The sequence below is a fragment of the Petaurus breviceps genome, unplaced genomic scaffold (assembly GCF_028583685.1).
Source record: "Petaurus breviceps papuanus isolate PSGF00001 unplaced genomic scaffold, PetGlider_PUasm1.0 551, whole genome shotgun sequence".
Lineage (NCBI taxonomy): Eukaryota > Metazoa > Chordata > Mammalia > Diprotodontia > Petauridae > Petaurus > Petaurus breviceps.
Genome location: NW_027186372.1, coordinates 41,655,449 through 41,678,809, shown reverse-complemented (window position 1 = coordinate 41,678,809; position 23,361 = coordinate 41,655,449). Strand labels below are relative to the sequence as shown.

Genomic DNA, 23,361 nt, shown 5'->3' with positions numbered 1-23,361 from the left:
TATTGACTGAAGCCAGAGGTTATGTACTTTCACCTTTAGTTTACTTTTAACTTAAAATTGCCTTCAATCAGCTTCAAACCATATTTAAAGTGAATACAGTGGAAATCAATAAATCTTAATTCAGAAAAAAAAATCATCATGCAGTGGTCAACCAGGCTCTCAGGACTGACCTGGCCCTCTGACTCTCTCACTGGAACCATACTTGAAGCCATCCCAATTTGGCAGGATGGGTCTGAATTTACTGGGAGTGGCTTTAAGAGGACAAGGTCACCTCTAAACCTCAATGAGGTCATAAGTAAGGCCCTGACCTTGGTAGAGACCAAACAGCTTTTTCCCCCAGGGAAGTTTGATTTTAACAAATTGGAAGTAGGACAGTTTTTCTTCTTAAGGGTCTAAGTACTTCAAAACATACAGCTTCATGTTCAGAGTCTCCAGATGAAAGAGATGATAATGCATATCTCCACAAACAGATGAAAAATAAGAATGCTGACTGAAGTTTGCCAGTCATGGTGCATACATTGTTTACAAGACCTCATCAGGACACCTGTTTCCAATTGGACTTCAAGCACTATGTAAATAAATTCTTTAAAAAACCCATCTTTGTTCTATTAGTTAATGGTTGGAAAGGTGCCAGATTCATTGCACTGGAAATGGCAAAGCCTAGAAATAGGATTCTAGAATTTTGCTGAAAAAGCAACTTCTTCCATTTTATCCTAATTATTCCAATTCCAAATGTAGAGGGCTACACACCAACTTGCAATTATATTTGTGTGAAAGATCAAATCTTATGTTTTAAGTATGATATGGGAAGTTGGCTTCTACCTCCACACGTTCCAACACAAACTTCAAACTTGGGAGTTTGAAGAACTCAACTATCAAGGATCATTAGATAGTTTCAAAATAAAAGAAATACATGACACTCAACAATCAGTCTCAAATACAGGGAGACAAAAGTCTTAGTGTAATTTTTAAAAAGCATTTTAAGTTTTAAAAAAGTATTTAAAAGTATTTTTTAAGCTTAATAGCTTGAAACTGAATTAAGACTTTTGGAATGCTATGTATTATATTTTAATGAACTAGAGTACTATAATTAAATATTTTAAGTGCGAAAATTCTCAGGGCCTTTGTGGACATTTTAAAACCACTTCTTCTCTTCAATTTTTTTTTTCAAATGCAACAGTATTGAATTGTTCTTTGTTGCCCATTAACACACACACACACACACATACACACACTCTACTATGTTTCCTGACCTCTGACACAACAGGCTGGGTCAAATTATAGGGGCCTCTCTCTAATGATAACATCAATGTCTCATGCCTTCACCCAGGGTAGACAACAGAATCATAGATTTAGAAATAAAAGGCAGATCAAAGGTGATTTTGTGAAACCATGTGATTTTGCAGATGGGGACACTGAGACCAGAGAGAAAGGACTTGTGCCCAAGTCCACATGGGTTGTAAGAAGCAGAGCCAGGACTGAACCTATTATCTAGTATCTCAAACACTTGGTATGGGATGACACTCTACTGCTCGTTCATGATCTTGGATTTCCCTAGGGCATTGACATCTGGCAGAACTTCTGTCATCTAGCTGGAACTCCTGACAGCTGATTTAAGCTAAGGCCATTGTTTGCTGGCAGCTAGGTGGCACAGCTGATAGAGCACTGGGTTTGGAATCAGGACTACTCCTCTCTCCAAGAGTTCAAATCTAAGCGGTGTGACCCTGGGCAAGTCACTTCACTCTGTTTGCCTCATTTTCTTCATCTGTAAATGAGCTGGAGAAGAAAATGACAAACCACTCCAGTATCTTTGCCAAGAAAACCTCCAGTGGGGTCACATAGAGTCAGACCTGACTCAAGTGAATGAACAACACTGCTTCTTCCTTTTTATTCTCTTCTGAGTTGAGCATCCATCCCTCAACTGGTCTTTCAATCAAGTGACAAAGAATTCTCTCAGGGAAACTCTTTGGCGACAAAAATTAAATGCAACAAATATTAAGTATTTACTACATATAAGATACCAAGTTATGTGTTAGGCATACAAAAGCTGATATGATACTGATCTTGCCATCAATCATTCTCTTTTTTTCTAAAAAAAAAAAAAACTGTTCAACTATATTGAAGATAGAGCTTATTTCCAAATTTCAGAAATGGTTTTATATATGTATGTACATTTTTTATTGTAGGATTGTTTTTCATTTTGTCTGACTAACCCTATTTGTTTTTTTTTTTTTGCAAGATACTGGAGTACTTTGCCATTTCCTTATCCAGATCATTTTACCGATGAGGAACTGAGGCAAAAAGGGTAAAGTGACTTGCCTAAGGTCACACAGCTAGGAACTATCTGAGGCTGGATTTGAACTCATGAAGATGAATCATCCTTATTCCAAGCTCAGTAACTAGCTTGTATATACATATTTACGCATATTTTTGCAGTAATAAGCATATCTGCATTGTGTGATTCTAGATAGGTGGTATTGGTGGTTTCAGTTTGCACAAATGAGCAGTTAAAAGTTTAAAAGTCATAGTTGGCATGAAGTAAAACTATTAAGTTGAGAATGAAAAGCCTTATTTTCCATAAAGAGAAATAAAGAATCAATACACAAAGTGATTTTTACAGCAAAATTTTTGGCAAGGACTAAGGAACATAATACCAAATATTAGTTTCAGCTTCTACAAAACTATTTATAAAACATAAGAAAATATTTCCAGCGGTTTATATGCCATTTCATTTTAAAGGCTAAGCTTTAAGTTTGTTCTCTCTTTGTATCTTTCTCTCTCTCCCCCCTTCATCCCACTCTTTTTTTTCCTCTCTTCCCTACTTTGTGATCATCTAACTTTCCTATTAAATTTTCTATTCAAGTTCATTAAATATTGATGCCAAGTATGAATTAGGTGCATGTGCTATTGAGATGAGAAGATTAAGAGATTTTTATCTTTATTTGCCGATTTATTTTTTTGGAGGGGGGAAGGCAAGGCAATTGGGAGTAAGTGACTTGCCCAAGGTCATACAGCTAGTAAGTGTCAAGTGTCTGAGGCTGCTGGATTTGAACTCCAGGGCCAGTATTCTATTCACTGTGCCACCTAGCAGCCTCATATTTGCTGATTGTTTAAACCTGGTATAAAAATGTAAACTGTCATGGACAGTAAATATTTAAATATGTGAATAATCAAGGAACACAGGTGTAGCATCAAATAACTGTCAACCAAAATGTTCCTTATTTTGTTTAAACTATACTGTTCAGTGAAAGAATTCAAAAAGGCTAAAGGAGAAGTGGGGGGTAGGGAAGTAGAATAGCTATCAGTTTCTGGACTTTCACTGAGGGGCTGGTTAAAATGGCTGATAAATAACAAGCACAGTAAAGATTTCATATCAAACAATAAGTATTTATTAAATACCTACTATATGCAAGTTTTATAAAAGTGGAGGAGCCAGATGCAAGCCAGGACTCATTTTAAATTATGCAAAGTGAGATTTCTCTCTCAATATGAAAACTCTGGATATTTCAAATGTTCCCTTCTAATAGCAGAGTTCAAGAGTCTTCTGCAATATAGCATTCAAAGTGATGCAGCAGAAATAGAAAGTTCAGAGGGTTGATGATACCAATCTGACTGACAATCTGAAGCGCCATAAACACTGCAAATAATCAGATGACTCCAAGAAAATCATTGGTAAAGTCTACTAAACTGCTGGCATTCTTCCTCCAGTTCAAGGCCAGAAAGAAAAAAAAGCTATCCATATCCATACTTTTGGAACATGTGTATCATTTTCCCCCCAAATTACTTTTAAATAGTGGTACTTCTCTATCTGTATTTTAAGAAATGAATGTTTTGAACTAGCCTCATTTGATTCTATTCAATAAAGGCTAAAATGATTTCCTTTACATGTTAATTTTTTAAAACTATAAAACAAAATTTTAAGTAAAAAGCTGGTCAAGTATAAAAAGGGGGAGAAAATTATCCATTTATCCTGGCAGCAATTAAGAATAAAATATTTACACAAACTCATACCTGATAATGAAATACACTGCAAACAAGTCCAAAATATTGACAAGAGACTTTGAAAAGTCATCAAATTATTCATATATGATATAATGGTCATTGAAACCCTAAAACTCAAAAAGCATTTAAGCTTGAGAAATTCCACTAATAAAAAAGCTTAGAAGTAAATTAAGAGTCATTCTCCCCTAAATTTATACAACAGATTTTGTTTGTTAAATTCTGCTTATTTCAATTTAAACAAATATCAACAATGATGAATACTAACAAATTTTGTTAGTTGTAATACAGACTCATAACAGGTCTGAGTCTAGATGACTACACATCATAAGCTAAAAATTCCATATTCTATTTCTGTAGCATTATAAAAGGAAGGTAAATTCAAATATCAATTTATAGAACATCAATTAACTTTCCTTCCAAAGCAGTAAAGTGTTTTGTTCATTAGTAACTATTCATACCTAGATTGTTTTAATAGGCAGAAGCACATTTTAAGCAGGAATTCTTAACTTCAGGTCCATGAAGTTTAAAAAAAATTTTCAATAGTTGTATTTCAATATAATCGGGTTTCTTTAGAAGCCTGTGTATTTTATTTTATGCATTTATCAACATTATTCTGAGAAGCGGTGTCTAGTCTTCACCAGACTGACAAGGAAGGTCAAGAATCCCTGTCAGACTATAAACTATTCTCATTGTTACTTCCACATAAATGAGAGTTTAAATTTTTGGTCTTTTAATTATTATTTAATTTCTTAAAACAAAGATGGGGAAGTATCACTTTTTAAAACTAATTTGGGGGTAGGATGATATATGTGTATTTAAAAAAAAATATGTGCTCATGAGAGTACTAAAATGCTTTCCAAGATAACTCAATACCTAACACGTGAACATTCTTCTTTTAACATTTCAAAAATCTTTCTGAGTTCAAATCTGGTCTCAGACACATTGTATCTTTGTGACTCAAGGCTACTTAACACTTAACCCTCTTTGCCTCAGTTTCCTCCTCTACAAAATGACCTAGAGAAGGAAGTGGCAACCCCAGATGGAATCATGAAGAGTCAGAAATGACTCAAAAACAAAAGTCCTAACTCTTCATAGCTTTGCATTTATCTGTGGTCAGCCTTTTGAGGTCTTCCTCCAGCAGTGGTCTAGATAGACACCCTCCCTCTTTAATGGGATGCCCTGGTTGTCTGGAAGGAAAAATTCTGGCAGTTGTAGATGCAAGATGGGCCTAAACACAAAGCCCAATTGAGTTTCTTTATAAGCCTGTATATTTTAACTGCAAAGATAAATGCAAAGCCTAATCCCAAACTATCAAAAACAGAAGTAAAGGGGCAACTGATAAGAAAGTCAAGAAAAATAATGGAAAAGAGCCCAACCCCTCTTTTTCCCCTCCAATATGCCAAAACAGCTAAAATGGCACCTAATAATCTACAGAAAAGGAAACAAACAAAAGAGAAAACTAAAAAAGAAGGGGAATTTAGGGCAAGATGCTGAGTGAGAAATTCCCTACCTCCTTGATTGACTCTAAATAGCAAGCAAGGCCCTAAGTAGAATACCAGAATAACAATAAACAGAAATAGAAAGAAATAATGTGCCACAGGAAGGGCATTACAAATAAACCAGAAATAGAGGTGATAAAGAAGGGAAAATGAACACACAATCTAGAAAAAGGCAACACAATGAATACCAACTATAAAATGTTAAAATAATTAATAGCTATGTGATCTCAGCCCTTCCAGATTTCCCCACAATGATCCTGATTGCAACCCATCCATGTCTGCCAATTTTACATAATTTTCATGCATGTCCTTCCAAAAATTTGTCACAGGGGAGCCACTCAATATGGTGGAAAACTTTGTTTCCTCCCAACATTATAAGGACACCAATGGAACACTCAGATTATCCTCATTTTCATCATCTGACCAGCTCTTTTTCTCTTTATGTATTACAATTCTTTTATGACATTTACTCCTGATCTCCTTCAGAGTTCCTTGTTGGCTCAAAGTTTCAATTTCCTCATGCTCACTATATGTCTTTCCACTGCTCTTTGTGTGATGCTCATCTTTAATTCTTTGGAGACAGTGGTATATATAAAGCAACACCAATAAAATATTTGCATTAAAAAGATGGGTCATTGCTTTTTTGGAAACTTGAATTCAGTAAAAGTGCTCTGCAATTTTCTGGAAGCAATTCAGCTTGCATTCCTCCTTTTCATCTGATCCCAGTTCACTGTCCACCCCCTGTTAGCAGTATGGTCTGTTCCAGGTAAATAAATGCTAGAAAAGCTCCATAGGGCGTTTATTCAGATGCATATAAAATAGTAAAAAGATAAATAGTAGACTATTTAGAACATATGACCAAGACTTCAAAACCATACATGTTCTGGAAAAGATAATGAAAGAATTAGACTTCAAAAACATAGAAACAGAAGAAAATTGTATAAAATAGAATAAAAAGACAACACAGGAAAATATGTATTTTATGAAATTCCTAAAGATAGAATGGAAAGAGATAATCTAAAGAACATAAAGCTACTAGAGAAACATGTTATACACTTCAAAACTATAATATCAGAAATAATGCAAGAGTATTGGAAAGAGGGTCAAATTAAAATCAATAGATTCTACAGGACACCAGAAGAAGAAACAGCAACAATGTTTAATCCACTAAGAAACAAAATTAGTAAAATTAAAACTTCAAAGTCAAACAAGAAAAATGGCAGACAGCTATTAGTAAGCCTTTCATTTACCAAGGAAAATCTATCCAAATATCTTGATTACTCCACATTAGGAAGAAATAAGTTAAGACTGAAATAATATACTCCAAAAAGTAAATATCAGTTTGTATCCTCCAAATAATAAATCATTTACAACTGAACCAAATATACAATGCCAAAAAAAAAATTCATAGAGCCAAAGAGCTAAGTAAACTAAAAACAGCAGAAGGAGGGAAAGAGGAAGAACTGAATAAATTATCTGAATTTTAATTATTCCTTCAATAGTAATTTAGCATTTGGGAGGTGAGTATTTAGGGAAGAAAACTTCCTGAGGGGAGTTATTGGGGAAGGAGGATTTAGAGATGAAGTCCCATCTGATACACATGAAAAGGAAGAAGGTTGTGAACTGGGCGTACAAGGAGAGCACTAGGGAACAAGACCTGTGGTTGAAAAACGGGAACTAAATACTACTTCTGAAGAAGGAATATCCTGTAGTGACACAGAAGCAGGGGTGTGTGAGGGTCTGACAGTGCTTTGAAAACAAGTTTCATTTGAGAGCACTGGGCACTTCAAGTGACCTTCCTGAGGAGGGGGTATATTTCCTGAGTCCTTCTCTGACTCTAGAAATGGAGATATATGGGCTACCAGGGATACCCATCACAGAAGGTGGGCTGAAGGGGAGGGAGAGGAGACATAGATACAGAACTGGGTGCTGGTTTTATGAGGAGCAGATGGTGACTGATATGGTATCTATTAGGAATAATTTCTTTGATATGAGATAATGAGGTCTTCACACTATACAATACTGCTTCCTTCATGAATCAGTATTTCTGAGATTGAGGTTCTGAAGAAGATCCTTCAAAATATCAACAACAACAATAAAACAAAAAGAGATGGAGAAAGGAAGGGTAGGTGAAATTCAGTCTCACAAATAGGTGGATTAGACAGAGGAAGGAACAAGGCCTTTGTGTTTCGGAAGCCTCAACTGGTATGAGAGTTATAAAGAGAATAAACAAAAAATTTGTATAGTATGAAAGTCCATGAATGGGAGATTATATTCCAAAGTATCCTAGAAGGGGAAAAAAGGAAATAAGTGAAGTAAACGAACAATTCTTACAAAAGGGTACACTAATTGAGTGTTAATAAAACAAAGAAAGTAGACTTGAGTAGGAAAGAGAAGGCATCCTGAAATGTACTCTTATCTGAGCTGTAAAAGGGAAGAGTAAAAAGGGAAAAAGAAAAATATAAACAACAAAAGTAAACTCAAAGAATTTGGCAGTGTGGTAGGGGTGGCTAAGAGTATAAGATCAAATTAGGGTAAGCAAAATAAATTACAGGAACTAAGTTATGACTTAAAAAGTGGAGAAAAAAGAAGTAAATGTAAATGGATTAAATTTACCAATAAAATAAAAGAGGATAGAATATATAGGAAAATAAACTAGTAATTTGCTCCATGTAAGAAACAGTCACGTAAGAGTGAAAATGGGGTGAAATGGAATATTTTCTCTATAGGAAAGTTTAAAAAATCATGACTTCTCATAAGTCAACAATAAAAATAGATAATGCCTAAAGAGAGAGAAACTGAGAAATACACCAAAATTTTTCTGATGCATCTAAAGCAGTCTTCAGTATTATTTGCCTTAGTGTCAGAAATACTAGGTATATCATCAATAAGATGTGAGAAAAAATTTATATATATATACACACAGTGGAATTGATGGATAACATGGCAATTTACTTAGAAAACCTTAGTGAACAAAACAAGATGACCAATAGCTTCAGTAGAGTAGAAAGTACAAAATAAATCTACAAAAATCATCATCATTTCTACATTGTATTAACAACGGGACCTTGGGCAGCTCAATTTATACAATCTGTAAAAGTAACCAGCTTATAAGATCTTTTCCAGCTTAAATCACTAATCCTATGAAACAGCAGTAACATAGAGAAGAGAGACAGAGAGAATCAGACATAAAGACAGAGAAACAAAGAGAGAGAATATATGAACCATATATTTGTATGTTAACATATTTGACAGTGGTAAGTATAGATGGTAGGAAAAAAACCATCCCTAAAGTTCTCAGTTAAATAAATTAACAGTGTGCTTTTCTGTACACTAGAAAGAGATGAATATAATCCGAGTGATTTGAATATAAAATAATTGAATCACAGAATTTCAGAGTTTGAGTGTCCCTAGTGACTAACTAGATTTCTAGTTTAATCAAGGGATTCTAATTAAATCTTCTCAATTTACAGATATGGAAACTGAGTCCCAGCGAGATGAAATACTTTGCTTGAGGTCACATTAGCTAGTTAGTGGTAAAGCTGGGGTTAGAATTCACATTGCCTGATTCTGAGTATACTTTATTACAGTAATCAAGACATCTATATAGCTCTAACATTTTCAGAACATTTCATAAAATCTGTCTTATTTGTGCCTCACAACAACCATATGAGATAAGTGTTATAGGTATTACAATACTTACTGCCATTTTACAGATGTAGAAACTAAGGCTGAAAACATATAAGTCGTTGACCCACAGTCACACTGGTAAGTTAAGTTTTAGAGATTTAAGATTCAAACCTAGATCTAACTGACTACACATACAACACTCTATCCACTAAACACTAAGACCCTACTGTCATCCAGAATAAATTTGACCAATTCCATTCCCCTTAAACTATATTATACTGCTTTCCGCCAATGGTGATTCCATAATTTTTTTTTTTTTTTATAAAGCAATCGGGGTTAAGTAACTTGCTCAAGGTTACACGGCAAGTTATTTCTGGGTGTGGTGCTAAGTATCTGAGGCCGGATTTGATCCCCAGGTCATCCTGACACTGGAGCCAGTGCTCTTACTCACTGAGCCACCTGGCCACCCCTAAGCAATTGGGGTTAAGTAACTTGCTCAAGGTTACACGGCCAGGTGTTTCTGGGTGGGTAATAAGTGTCTGAGCCCGGATTCGATCCACATGTTATCCTCACACTGGAGCTGGTGCTCTTACTCACTGTACTACCTGGCCGCCCCCATAATTTCTTCATAATAAAAGATTATAAGAGAAAGTAATCAGTACAACATACAGAGAAGAGAAATAAATCTTCAAATAAACGAAGTATTAGTTTTCCTCCCCCCAAGAACTATGATCTAAAAATAAGGAGAAAAAAAATGAAGCATGCAAGATAAAAATATTTTTTATACCTGGAAAGGAGATGGGGGGGGGGGTGATAGAAGGGAGGGCAGATTGGGGGAAGAGGCAATCTGAATGAATGCAGTCTTGGGGTCAGGGGAAGGGAGAGAGAGGGAGAAAATGTGAAACTCAATCTTGTGGAATTGAATTTTGAAAATTAAAAATAAATTAATGTAAAAAAAGATTCTTTTTCATTGAGGGATAATATTGAAGCATCTAATTGGTAAGAGATATGCATGTTATTAAGTCATTTTTATAAGAAACTGTCTACAGAGACATAATTACATCTACAAGAAAATAAGTACTATTACAGTGTAACATCACCAATCTAATTTCATTAGTATTAGGGAACCCCGGATGAGGAAATTCTATCTACCAATTCAAGTCTGTAACTTTTAGTCTTAGAGAGCTGCCAAGAGCATTGAGAGGTCAAGTAACCCAGCAAGGGTCACAGAGACAGTATGTCAGAGCTGGGTTCAAGGACCAGCTCTTCCTCCACTATTCCACAATACCTCTCTATTAAGTCTATACAAAATCAAAATATTTGACTGTATTTATAAGTAGTTAGAAGCTGAGGGCAAAGGACAGCTGTTATAATAGATAAAGTAATGCAAAGTAAACAGTTGTAATTTGTCCTTTATGCTACAGGGGACTGCTTAGTCCTCAGATAAATATCTTAAGAAAGTCAATTTCAAATTACTCAGAACATAAAGCTATTGAACAAACTGTAGCAAAGGCATTAAGGGATTTTTTTTTCTTCCATGGATCATTCCTAAGAGATGTGATATTTTTTCGAAACATTTTTAAAAAAATGGAGCAGTCCCATTCTTTTTCCTCCTTCACCTTCATTAAAAAAAAAAAGTTTGGTTTATACATTTAGTGAATATCATGAATTCTTAGTTCTCTATTACACTGGGAGAAAAAAGGAAATGGTTATGAAAAAAAAAGAGTAGCAAATCCCTTTAATTACTGGGGTAAAAAGCCAAATATTTTCATTATAAGGCAACATGTTTGGATTTTTAAAAGCTGCTTTGAGTCTCAATTTTCATGCCTATTCCATTTGACAACGATAACTCCCTTGATTCTGAGTTGAATCTAAGGCAGATCTTATGACCAAAATTGAGACACAAACCATTTTCAAATCTGTACTACAGTCTAGTATTCAAACACATATTTGATATTTTATCTTGCACAAGACTTGTTTCATTTACCATTCCACATCTCTAACTGCCTACTAGACAGTGCCATTTCCTTCACCCTTCCCACCCCACCTACCACTTCACAACCTGATGTCATCTAGAATTACCAGTTGGGGCACCCTTCCCCCTTGCTGTTTGCCTCTTCCTTCCCCTCCCCCACCTTCTGTTGTTGGACCACCTGGATCCCATAGGGGAAAAGATGACATTGTTGTTCATACCACTAGATGAGACAGGAGTCACTAACTACAAGCCTTCCAGCAAGATGGGAAAGTACCAGGTTTTACCATCTGTCCTGCCATTGTGCTCTCCATACCCCTGGGAACTGTCAGTGACCTGCTGTTATACCCTAAGGACTTCTGGGCCCTTCCATCTGAACTTTTTTATATATGTTATCACTTCCAACTAGAGACTGAGTTCCCTGAGAACAGGAACCATTTCACTTTTTTTTTTCTATTTGTTTCCCCAGTTCTTAACACAGTTCTTAATAGTCATCACTTATAAATAATTTTCATTCATTCATTTATTCTTTCAATTGGTTTTCTCTTGGGCATCTCAAACACAACATTTCCCAAATAAACTTATTTTCTTTTCCCCTAAACCCACCCCAAACCTGAGAGTACCAACACCTACCTTTTAGTCACCCTAGGTTCATAATCTTAGAGGAATCTGTCTTCTTTCCCTCACCCTTCACATCCAATCGCTAAATCCTGTTGATTCTACCTCCATAGAATAGCCTGCATCTCATGCAACTACCACCCTAGTTCAGGTTCTAATCACCTATGAATATTTCAATAGCTTCTAAAGGTCTCCCTGCCCCCTTACCTCGAACCTATCTCCTTTTAAGCCATTCCATTCTCTATGCAGCTGCTGAAGTGATACTGAAAAAAGACAGGTCCCACCACACCTGCTCAAGAAGTTCCAGTGACTCCCTGTTAACTCTACAACAATCATTTTACAAAATGGTTTCATTCTCCTTTCCATGTTCATGGCACATTGACCCCCTATCTACAAATTCTATGTTACAGTAAATTTGATTTGCTAGTTGCTCGCTGTACATGGCATTCTATCTCCTATCTCTGTGACTCTGTAGAAGCTGTGAATGGAAGGAATTCTTCTTTCTCTCAGTGACCTCAAGGAATCTCTAGCTTCCTCTCAGGATCAAATCAATCGCTATCTGCTATAGGAAGACTGTGACTCTCCTGATGCTTCCAGTTGCTAATACTATCCCCTGCCCCCATAAATTACTCTGTATAAAACTGGAATATTTTGTATTTGGTTTTATGTATACATTTTTGAAATGTTTAAATTCCAAGAATGCAGAGATTGTGTTGTTTTTATCTTTGCCTCTCTAGCACCTAGTAGTACACTGGGTAGTTTTGGAGCTAAGAACAGCTGAGTTCAAATCCCACTTCAGACACTACTTGCTGTATGACCTCTGGGCAAGTCACTTAACCTATATTTGCCTCAGTTTCCTCACCTATTAAAAGCACTTACCTTATAGGATTCTTTTGAGGATCAAATGATATAATATTTGTAAAGCTCTTAGCCCAGGTGAATACCAGGCATCATATAAGTCCTTGTTCCCTTTCTCCCTTCCCTCTTCCAGTACCTAATGCAAATCAGAAATATGTAATAAATTCTTACTGAATGAATGGATGAAAGTGAAAGCTTGCTTTTCTATTGAGTTTGTACACTCAAGGACAGGGATCGATGTTGTAAATCTCCCATATATTCTTAGCACATGCTTAATAGAAGAGCCTAACTGAATTAGAGACTCTTTAAAACATCTGAGGTGGAAGGGAACTGGGGTCCCTTGTACCCTTTAAGGGCACAAATATTTGAAGGACTGTCACATGGAAATGCAATAAGCTTTATTCTGCTTAGTCCCAGTATGGGAAATTAGAAACAATGACTAGAAATTACAGGGGAAGATTCTGGCTAGATGCAAGGCAAAACATCTGCCAATCAAGAGAGAGAATGGGCTGCCTTGGGGGCAGTAGGTTCCTCCTCACTGGAGGTTTTTATGTAAAAGTGAGATGTCCATTTGGGGTTTCAGGAGAGAGGACTCTCAATGAGAAACAATGGATATAAAGGTGAAGCCATAAACATGGTGAGAATGGAGCTTTTCCTTAGGGTGGTCAAAATCTGGGAAATGCTTCCTCCCTTGGATAAGGTAGAGAGTAACAGCTCCCTCTCAGGGAAACTACCATTTTTCTACCTCCTCTCCCAATCAAAGATTCCCTGAGACATAACTACCACAAACCTCCACCTTCCCATAGATCTCTCCATCCCAAGGAACCTTTTGTGGTTCCCATTCCCCTTCCCCTTCCCAGTCTCTCTCTTCTGACAGGATGAAGGGCAGACCTATACAAGTAAAAACAAAACAAAACACAACAAAAACAAACAAAAAACCCCAGTGGTCTGTGCAGCTGCCCCACCTACCATTCAAGACTTTTTCCCCCAAAATACCCTTAGTTACAGTTCCTGGTATAGGTTGAAGAATATGACCTCTGATGTTCCTACGAACCCAGTGATTCTGTTTCTTTCTACTCTATGCCATAATACCCCCTGCTTGAACAACTCCAATGTCAATAGCCTGACTATGTTCCCCTGTCAGAATTAAAGCTGCTTTACAAAATAATATAAAATAAATGTTGCAAAAGCATAAAGAACAAGCTTGGGCCAAAAGAAGAAGGGAGAAGGAGGAGGAAATGTGTGTGTAACACTGGATATAAATCAGATTTTTTCAATGTAACGATCAGTTCTGTTGTTTTTCTTTTCTTCCTTTTTTAGAAGAAATTCTTTGTCTTTCTAGGAGGGAGAGAAGGTAAGCAGGTGACAAGAAACAAAAGATATCAATAAAAACTTATTTAAAAAAAATAATGTAAGCTCTTTACAAGCAAGGATTGTTTCATCCTTTGTATTATGTATTTGTATATGGCACAGTGCCTGGCACAGAGCAAGTGCTTAATAAATAATTATTGATTAATCAATTAATTATTTTATATCGCAATCCATTCCATTTCTGGGCAGTTCCATTAGAAGTATCTCCCTTATAATGGGCAGAAATTCATGTCCCTGAAACTGACTCCCATTAACTTCTGGAGAAGCTAACCTAGGAAAGTCTAATCCAGGGTGGGAAATCTATGGCCTCAAGGCCCCATCTGGCCCTTTAGGTCCTTTGGTGAAGCCTTTTGACTGAATCTAAGTTTTACAGAGCAAATCCTTTTATCAAGGGGATTTGTTCTGTGAAGTTTAGATTCAGTCAAATAGCCACACTTGAGGACCTAGAGGGCCACATGTGCAGGTTCCCACCCTGGTCTAATCTTTCTTCTTCAGTGCAGCCCTTCAAAGAGCTGAAGGCAGCTACCAGTTCTTCCTCAAGCCTTCTCTTTTCCAGAATAAAACTTTTCTCTAGCTCTTTCAAATGATTCTTCATGTGAAAGTTTCCAGGCTTTTCAATATCTTTGTTGCCCTCTTCTGAATGTATTCTGATCTGTCAACAACCCTGTAAAAAAGGGGAACTTAGAAATTAACATGGGCAGCTAGGTGGCATAGTAGATAGAATGCTGGGCCTGGAGTCAGGAAGAACTGAGTTCAAAGTCATCCTCAGACACTTACTAGCTGTGTGACCCTGGGCAAGTCACTTAACCCTGTTTACCTCAGTTTCCTCATCTGTAAAATGAGCTGGAGAAGGAAATGGCAAACCACTCCAGTATCTTTGCCAGTAAAATTCCAAATAGGTCACAAAGAGTTGGACGTGACCGGAATGACTAAACAAGAAGAAGAAGAAATGAAAAGAGTCCTTCAGGTATGACAGTGGTAGTACCATCATGTGTACCTTAGAAAGTATAAGTCTTAATGCTGCTTAAGATGATATACTTTGTCATCTTGTTGTCAGCAATGTTATGCCCCTGGAACACAAAGACTTTGTTCCCTGAAGCTAGCTGGAGCTGTACAATGACTTGGGACCTCATGATGATCTATGTAAAGTACATCCACATACATATATATTAGTGAAGGTGATAAAGATGCTTCTTACATGTTTAATGTTCTAGTGGTAACACTTTATCAAGAACTTGTAAGGCTTGAAAACTTATTAGAATTTTGAAACTTTGATAGGCAGTATGATATGGTGAATAGGGAGCTAGCCTTAGAGTCAGGAAGGCCTGGGCTTGGTCCTGTTTCCAACATACAGGCACAATGTGATCATGGGTTACTTAACCTTCTCATTGTCCCAGGCTAATCTCTAAGGCTATACATTACAGACAAGTTGTGCTGTTCTGCTCCGGTGGAATATTTTCATACCAGGACTTCCCTACACTGACTCAGACCTCAAGTCTTCCTTATACGGAGGCAGCTGGGTGGCACAGTGGAGAGAACACTGGCCCTGAAGGCAGGAAGATTTGAGTTCAAATGTGAACTTATTAGATGTGTGACCCAGGGCAAGTCACGTAACCTGTCTCAGTTTCCACAACTGTAAAATGGAGATAATAGCACTTACCTTGAAGGACTACTGTAAGGATCAAATGAGGTATTTGTAAAGCATTTAACATAGTAACTGCTTAATAAATACTTGTTCCTTTTCTCCTTCTCTTCCCTATACACCCTTCCCTCAAAAGTGATCCTTTGAAAGATGTGCGATGACATCTGTTTGGGCACTCCAACCACTGATGGAACGAAACCTCTCCATACCCCCTTTTTAAAAATTTATTATTATTTTTTAAAGCAATCGGGGTTAAGTAACTTGCTCAAGGTTACAGGGCCAGTTATTTTTTGTGTGGGTGCTGAGTATCTGAGGCCGGAACCAATCCCATGTCTCCCAACGCTGGGGCAGGCGCTCTTACTCACTGCGCCACCTGGCTGCCCCTCCAAACCCTTTTTCATCCTACATAAATTCTGTCCACGTTTTCTCACAAATCCTCTCCAGAGGATTTCTAAATTTGAGAGGCAGCATGGCACAGTATATGGAGTGCTAGACTTAACGAATGGGAAAGTCTCAGTTCAAATCCTTCCTGACAATTACTGTCTGTGTGACCCTGGGACTTAATTAACTTTTATAGACCTTTGCTTTCTCCTCTGTAAAATAAGGAGGCTGGACCCCTCTCTCAGGGCCCCTTCTAGCTCTAAATCTATGATCGCATATTTAAAATTACAGATTCCAAAATGTTATAATTTCTCCAGGAATATTCTTCCAAACAAAATAATTTATCTCTTCTTCCTTCACAATTAAAAAATTATCATTCATATAATTTAATTTAGTAACAAAATATTTATAACAAGCTAAGTGCTGGGGGAATAAAGATCACTGGACTAGAAGGTAGGATACATGAACTGTCATCCTGACTTTTCTTCTCATTTTCTGTGTGATCCTGAGCAAGTCACTTGATGGTTATACATCTCATTCCCTTATCTATAAAACACAGTGTTTGCACTACATGATCTCTAAAGGTCCCTCCTAGCTCTAAAGTTCTGTGATAAAACTCCTGAGTACTTTTTTTCTTCCAGAAAATTGCTATTTAATCATATCTTGGTTTGTTTGTTGTTGGGTTTTGTTTGGTTGGGGCTTTTGTATTTCTAGCGCTCAGCACAATGTCTTGTACGCACTCCATTTATGTTTGCTGTAAATGATGTCTGCTCTTATATGTTAAAGGAGTTAGTGTGTATTCAAATTATTTTATACCCATTTCTAGTCTCTCCTTGGGAGAAGAGATGATATTCAACTGAGCCAGGGAGTTAGAGTAAGATGCTGATGTTCCAGAGACTTCTGAAGTGAAAAGGAAGGCAAAGAAACACATATGAACAAAACCAAGTTTCATGCTGAGGGGCAAAGGAAGTTGTATTTTCCACCCAGATTCTTCTACAGGATATTTTTATAGCAGTGGTTCTTAACCTTTTGGGTGTCTTAGACTCCTTCAGCACTCTGGTGAAGTCACTGGCCCCTTTTCATATATTTTTAATGAATAAAATATACAAGATTATAAAAGAAACTGATGATTTAAAGTACCACTGTCAAAATATATATTCTTTTATTAGAGTTCACATGCCCTAGATTAAGAACCTTTACTTGTTTAGAGGAATAAGAGTGACATTTTTTCCTTTGGATGTTGCCATTTCAACTACTGGTTCAGAATTAGGAAAGAATTGGAAGTTCCCTACACTTATTCATTCTGTGAAGCAGGGAATGGAGGGGCCAAGTGAAAACCTCATGATTGAACTATTTCCGTCATAAGTTAAAGTTTCTTGTTACTTAGTCCAATAGAGAATACTGATAATGTTCGTAAATTCATAAATGGCCCTTATATGGAGGAGGACTTAGACTTCCTCAGTCACGGAGAACAAAATTAAAAATAACAAATGAGAAATGAAGACGGTGGATTTAGGCTGAGTGAAAGAAAAAGCCATCTAACCACTAGAGCTATCCCAAAGAGTAGCAGGTGTTTGTGAGGAAGAGTGTTCCTGGTTGATCATTACCAAAAGATTTTAAGGAAAAGAATTCTGTTCAGGTAAGGACTGGAACAGATGGCCCATGAGATCCCTTCCAAAGCAAAGATTCTGAAATCATGGCCACAAGCATAGATCTGATTGTCACTTCTGCCCTCCTGTTGGCCATTTAGCTTTGCTTTCTTGCCTAGACATGGATTAGATTCTAGATTCTATTCAGTCATACAACAAATGCTATTCTTGGGGGAAAAGGTAATGAGCATGTAAGCAGATCAGCACAAAACCTTCTCTCACAAAACTTCATGTCCTTTATGGTGGGTCAGTGACAACATCTTAGTCTACAAAGGGAAACATATTAGAATCATTAATGTAGGGTTGTAGGGGTTCTCAGAAGTAGCAGGATTCAACTCCATCTCATAGAAGAGGAAACTGAAGCCTTGGAAGATTAAATTATTTGTCCAAGGTCACAGAGATAATGCCAAAGACTGGATTTGAACCCAAGTCCTCTGACATCAAAGTTGGGGCTCTTCCCACTATACCACATTTATTGTTGCTATATTATGTATTATGTTTTCTATGCAATTATATTGTTGTTATTTATTATTATAATAAGAGAGGCAGGTTGAGAATTAATAGCTTAATTCTGTTATCTCTGCTACTGGGGGAGACTGAGGCTGGCTGGTCTCTTGCACTCAAGGTGTTCTGAGATGTGGTGGGCTACGCTGATTGAGTGTTTAGAGGGAAGTAGAATCTTTAAATAGCTAGGGAAATGGGAAGCTGATTAACCTCCTTGTGTTTATTCTTCACTAGAATATGAACTCCTGGAGAGCAGACACTCTCTAACTTTTCTATTTGTATTCCCAGTATTTAGTGACACACTTTACAACACACAGTAAGCTCTTAAAAGCTTCATCCATTCATTCCTTCTGAATGGATGCCCAGATTTTGGTATGGAATCCCATCATCATCAATAGTAAAATCCCAGTATCTATTAGGTAAAAGTGACCCTACTATGCATGGCCCATCTCTTTTAAACTATATTAGATCTACACAATGCCAATTTCATTTAAATAAGTAACTTTGGCATCCCTAATAATGTTTAGTTTTCAGGGCCATTTCACAACTAATACATTTTACAAGTAATGACCTTAACCTTTCAAGAAAATAACTGTTCACTGATTCTTTTAATAAAGTAATAGATGATCATTAGCAATGACATGTTACATAATATATAATTAAGTAATACTATATAATAAAGAGTACAGTGAAATTCTGAAGTGTGTATTACACTTGTACTTGTAACTGAATATAAAGAAATATATTTTCAAGATATTAGCTCAAAAGTAACCATCTTTTGGTTCAAAGACTACTTCCACTCTTCATCTTTCCCAAGTGTCTCACTTTACCACCTTCCAACATATCAAACATTTGACTACCAAGCTAATTTTCCTTTCAACATGTTCTTATTTAATGTTATAGTCTTATTTTTGAATATTTTAAATTTTAGTAAACTGCCTATTCCTCAACTCAACACTGTGAAGAAACATTTTATAAATAAGTAAGCAGAAACAGAGTTAAATTAAATTATTTTAATTTAAACAATGCTACCCAGAGTGACAAACCAGAGACAGAACTCAGTTCATAACTCATAGAGACCTGGATTTTCAAAACCCTGATCTATTTGGTTTTTGTGATGTTCTACACACTTCCATAGGATTATGCATTTAAAAAACTTTATGGGAAATTTGTGTAATGAGAGAACAAAGTAGGAAAGAGACAATAGCAAGATTAGATGGATCTCCTTAAATAGTCTTAAACAATGACCTGTTGGAGTCTCTCTGAAGTCCTTTAGAAAGTGAGTGACAGGCTTATTTCAGTCAAGGTCTAGCTATCACATCTGTCCTGAACTCAGCTCATCAAGTTTTACATGGCAACAAATTCCTGTAATAGCTAGTGGAATATACACGGTATGGAAATAAATAAAAGTAATAGATCATAGAATTATTAGGGAGAACATGATGCAAAGTGGTGCCAAATCTGGAGTCAGAAGTTCTGGGTTCAAATGCAGACTCTGTCACTCCCTATATTGACTTTGGGCAAGTCACTCAACCCCTCTGGGCTTCAGTTTCCTCATTTATAAAATGACACAACTGAACTAAGATGATCTCTAAGCTCCTCTAATCCTAAATAATTGATCCTTATGATGATAGGCTCTTGGATTTATAGGTGAAAGGGGCCTTAATTTCATTATTTACATTCATTATTCACATTATTTAAAGCAATTTTAAAACAAGGAACAGAAATTAGGTATTTTAATTTACAGTGGTATAATGTGCTTTGAACAAGCTGTCTTGTAGGCCTAGAATGCTTTCCCTCCTCACCTGCTTGGAAACCCCAGTTCCCTTTAAGGATTAGAGTTCAACAACCACCTCCTAAACAAGGCCTTTTCTTGGTCAACTCCCCTCCCCCTACCATGTTGATGCTACTGCCCCCTCCCCCTGCCATGCTGATGCTACTGTCCTGTCCCCATCATACAGATTATTGTATATTTATTTTGTAGTCACTTATCTATCTATATACCATTATAATCTCCCTCTCCTCACCATATGTGTGTCTCCTTTAGAATATAAGCTCAATGGGATAAGAGACTATTTCATTTTTAGTTTTATATGTCTAGCACCCAAAGTAGTATTTGGCACGTATTTAATAAATGACCACTAAATAAAATTTAAAGTCTTTAAAAGACTACAGATGCCTAGGCCACCTCACTATGCTACGGTAACTTGACATTAAAATACCTCAAAACATAGCATATATTTGTATATAAACATAATTGTGCATTAAAACCAAAAAAACAGACTATGAAAAGTATACTTTGTTCCTCTAAACCCAATAATAGGGAAGTTAGGTGGTGCAGTGGATATCATGCTGGGGCTGGAATGAGGAAGATTTGAGTTCCAATCTGGCCTCAGATACTTACTGGCTGTGTGACCCTGGGCAAGTCACTTAACCCCGTTTGTCTCAGTTTCCTCATCTATAAAATGAGTAGGAGAAGGAAATGACAAACCACTCTAGTATCTCTGTCAAGAAAACCCAAACAGGATCACAAAGGGTCTGACATGACTGAACAACAAACGCAATAATGCTGAAGACACTATGCTAATTATCTTAACTGTTCTCTGAACAAACATTTGGGCTTCTCAGAATGTAATGCCTTGACAATTTTCTCAAAACTTGTTCTAACTAATTCTCCTCTTTTAAATTAATTAGGACGTCTCAACATATTATCATAAACCTCCAATGTCATTTAATTTCCAGATACAGTTCGCTGATAATTAGGTCTATAGGAGGAATGACGAAATTGTCTTTATAGGCCAAGAGAAGGAAAAAGATTACTCTCTTAATTGGGTACCTGGAATAGCGCTAGAACAAGGTGGAATTTAGAGTACACTTGGGCCTTTCCATTTGACTTGCAGCTGAAATCCTTGACTTGTGAAAATCTCCTGAATGTGCTGTTTCCTCCTATTAGAATTTAAGATCTTTGACAGCTGGGATTGTCTTGCTTTTCTATTTGTATCACTAGTGCTTAACACATAATAAACACTTAATCGATGTTTTATTATTCACTCACTCATATTAGTAGATGGCCTAAAACCATATACCTATCTGGCACATAAGTACAGCCAGTACAATATAAAATGAAGGCGATTCATTAACTGAGGATGGCACAAACACAGCCACAAGGCATTCCCATCACTTCTTGAGGGTGGCCAATTACTAGTGATTTTATTTAAAGTTATAAGGATATTTCCTATATTAGCTTCATAAAAATATAAATTCTTAATAAAAAAATCAAATCCATAGACTGGATATTTAATAAAAAAAAAAAGACCAAGGGCTGGTTTACCAGATATTTTAAACACTAAACATTCACTTTCAAGTGGTTTGTTACATCTGAAATTTCTTTTCTTTTTTCTCTTCATGTGCTTTCTTTACAAACCAGCTTCTCTAGCTAGATTTAATAAATGGCCCAATCATCACCAAAACTGAAACAGTAGACGTCCCAAATGTGATTAGCTATTTTAGACAAATGTCACATGCATACACATTCAGGCAAGAAGAACAAGGCAAAAATCCTCAATCAATTTACATGTCTCTATGGTAAGGATGAATTGTATGAATTGATCCATGAATTCTACTTTCCTGGGTTTACTGTCTGTTTCTATGGTATTACAGACTAGCATGGCCAGATGATAACCACTGAGGTTAAGAACAATTATTTACTTGAATGCCCGACTGTCTTCAAATCCAGGCTGAATGCAGCTGCTGTTAATTATGGCATGTATACTAGAAGGATTCAATTCATTATAGATTTGAGAAACAATTCTTCCTACTTACACAGACAATAGAATTCTTTGGTTTTAACAGAATTCTTCCAACAGAATTCTTTGGCTCCCAAAGGGTTAATAATCTTCCTAAAAAGTAGACACAAAATGAAACACAGTTACCTACAGTGAACACAACTAATGAATTTGAGTGATATCCTCAAATCCCAAATGTTGCCCAAGTCATGCAAAATTTGTCAGATTGGGAAACTTTGTTCTAGAATACTTTAACCATGTAGGCTTTAGGGGGCTAAGGTGGTAACAACAAAATGGGAGGGCTCAGCAGAGGAACTCGTCAGGGGAAAAAAGGACTCATGTCAACAAAACATCTACCACATATGCATTTCTCAGTTCCTCTTCAAGCATCATGCCAAAATATAAACCTGATAAAATCAGAGGTTAGATTCTCTACCAATCAACTAGAAGCACCCACTTTTCAAGTTAATACCCTAGAATGGAAGCAGGAAGACAAGACCATTCTGTGCTTTTTCCAACCTGACCCCCACACAGCTGCCTAATTAATATTCAGAAAACATAGACAAAGCTGACCATGCCATGCCTCTACTCAAAAATCTTCAATGACTTCCTGTTTCCTCTGGGACAAAATAAAAAATCATCTCAGCTTGGCATTTAAAGCCCTTCACAATATGCTTCCCATCTATCTTTCTTGTCTTATTTCATTTTGCTCCCTTTCTGCCCTTTCCATTTTAGCAAAACTGGTTTGCTATCTGTTCACCATATACACCTCTGTGTAAATGGTTCCCCCATGTAGTGGCACACTCTCTCCAAAAAAAAAAAAAATCAAATCAATAAAACTGCAAAAGAGCAAATTAAAATCACTCCTGCATAGAAGAATCAAGAAAGAATTTATCAACTACTATGTAGTTATATATTTAGCAAAACCAAGGGAAAGTAATAAATGGAGGAATATCTTTAAAACTATAAACTATCCAAACTAAGAGAAAACCAAATAGACACCTTAAATAATTTAATCTCAGAAAATGAAGTGGAACTAGTAGTAAAGGAACTACCAAAAACAAATTAAAAAACAAAACAAGGCTCTAAGAGATTAGCAGAATTCTTTTTTTTTCAAATGCTTTTATTCACTTCTGATTTACATCATTCGTTTCCGCCAGATTTTGAGTTACAAATTTTCTCCCCGTTTTTCTCCTACCCACTGCCCCAAAATAGCAGTCCCACAGGATATCCCCTCCTCCAATCTGCTCTCTCCTATATTTTCTCCCATACCCCTTTCGACTTTTCCAGTGGATCTCTATGCCCCAGTGCCTGTATATCTTATTTCCTAGTTACGTGTAAAATACTATAGTATATATTTGAGTATCTGATTTTAAAACTTTGAATTCCAGATTCATTCCCTTCCTCCCTTGTCACTCACACTTACTGGGAAGATAAGCAGTTCAGTATA

General features: G+C 36.5%; 1 protein-coding gene and 1 long non-coding RNA gene across 5 annotated transcripts in view; both read right to left on the bottom strand.

Annotated features, from left to right (window-relative positions):
• The window catches only part of NR3C1 (nuclear receptor subfamily 3 group C member 1), a 141,503-nt gene that overhangs the window by 99,990 nt on the left and 18,152 nt on the right, over nt 1-23,361 (bottom strand). The gene's annotated exons all lie outside the window — the stretch shown is intronic.
• The window catches only part of LOC138172809 (uncharacterized), a 55,033-nt gene that overhangs the window by 18,234 nt on the left and 13,438 nt on the right, over nt 1-23,361 (bottom strand). The window contains exon 1 of the long non-coding RNA XR_011171254.1: nt 34-23,361. This exon is cut by the window's right edge and continues 13,438 nt beyond it. This is a non-coding gene — a long non-coding RNA (uncharacterized lncRNA). The remainder of the gene's footprint in view (nt 1-33) is intronic.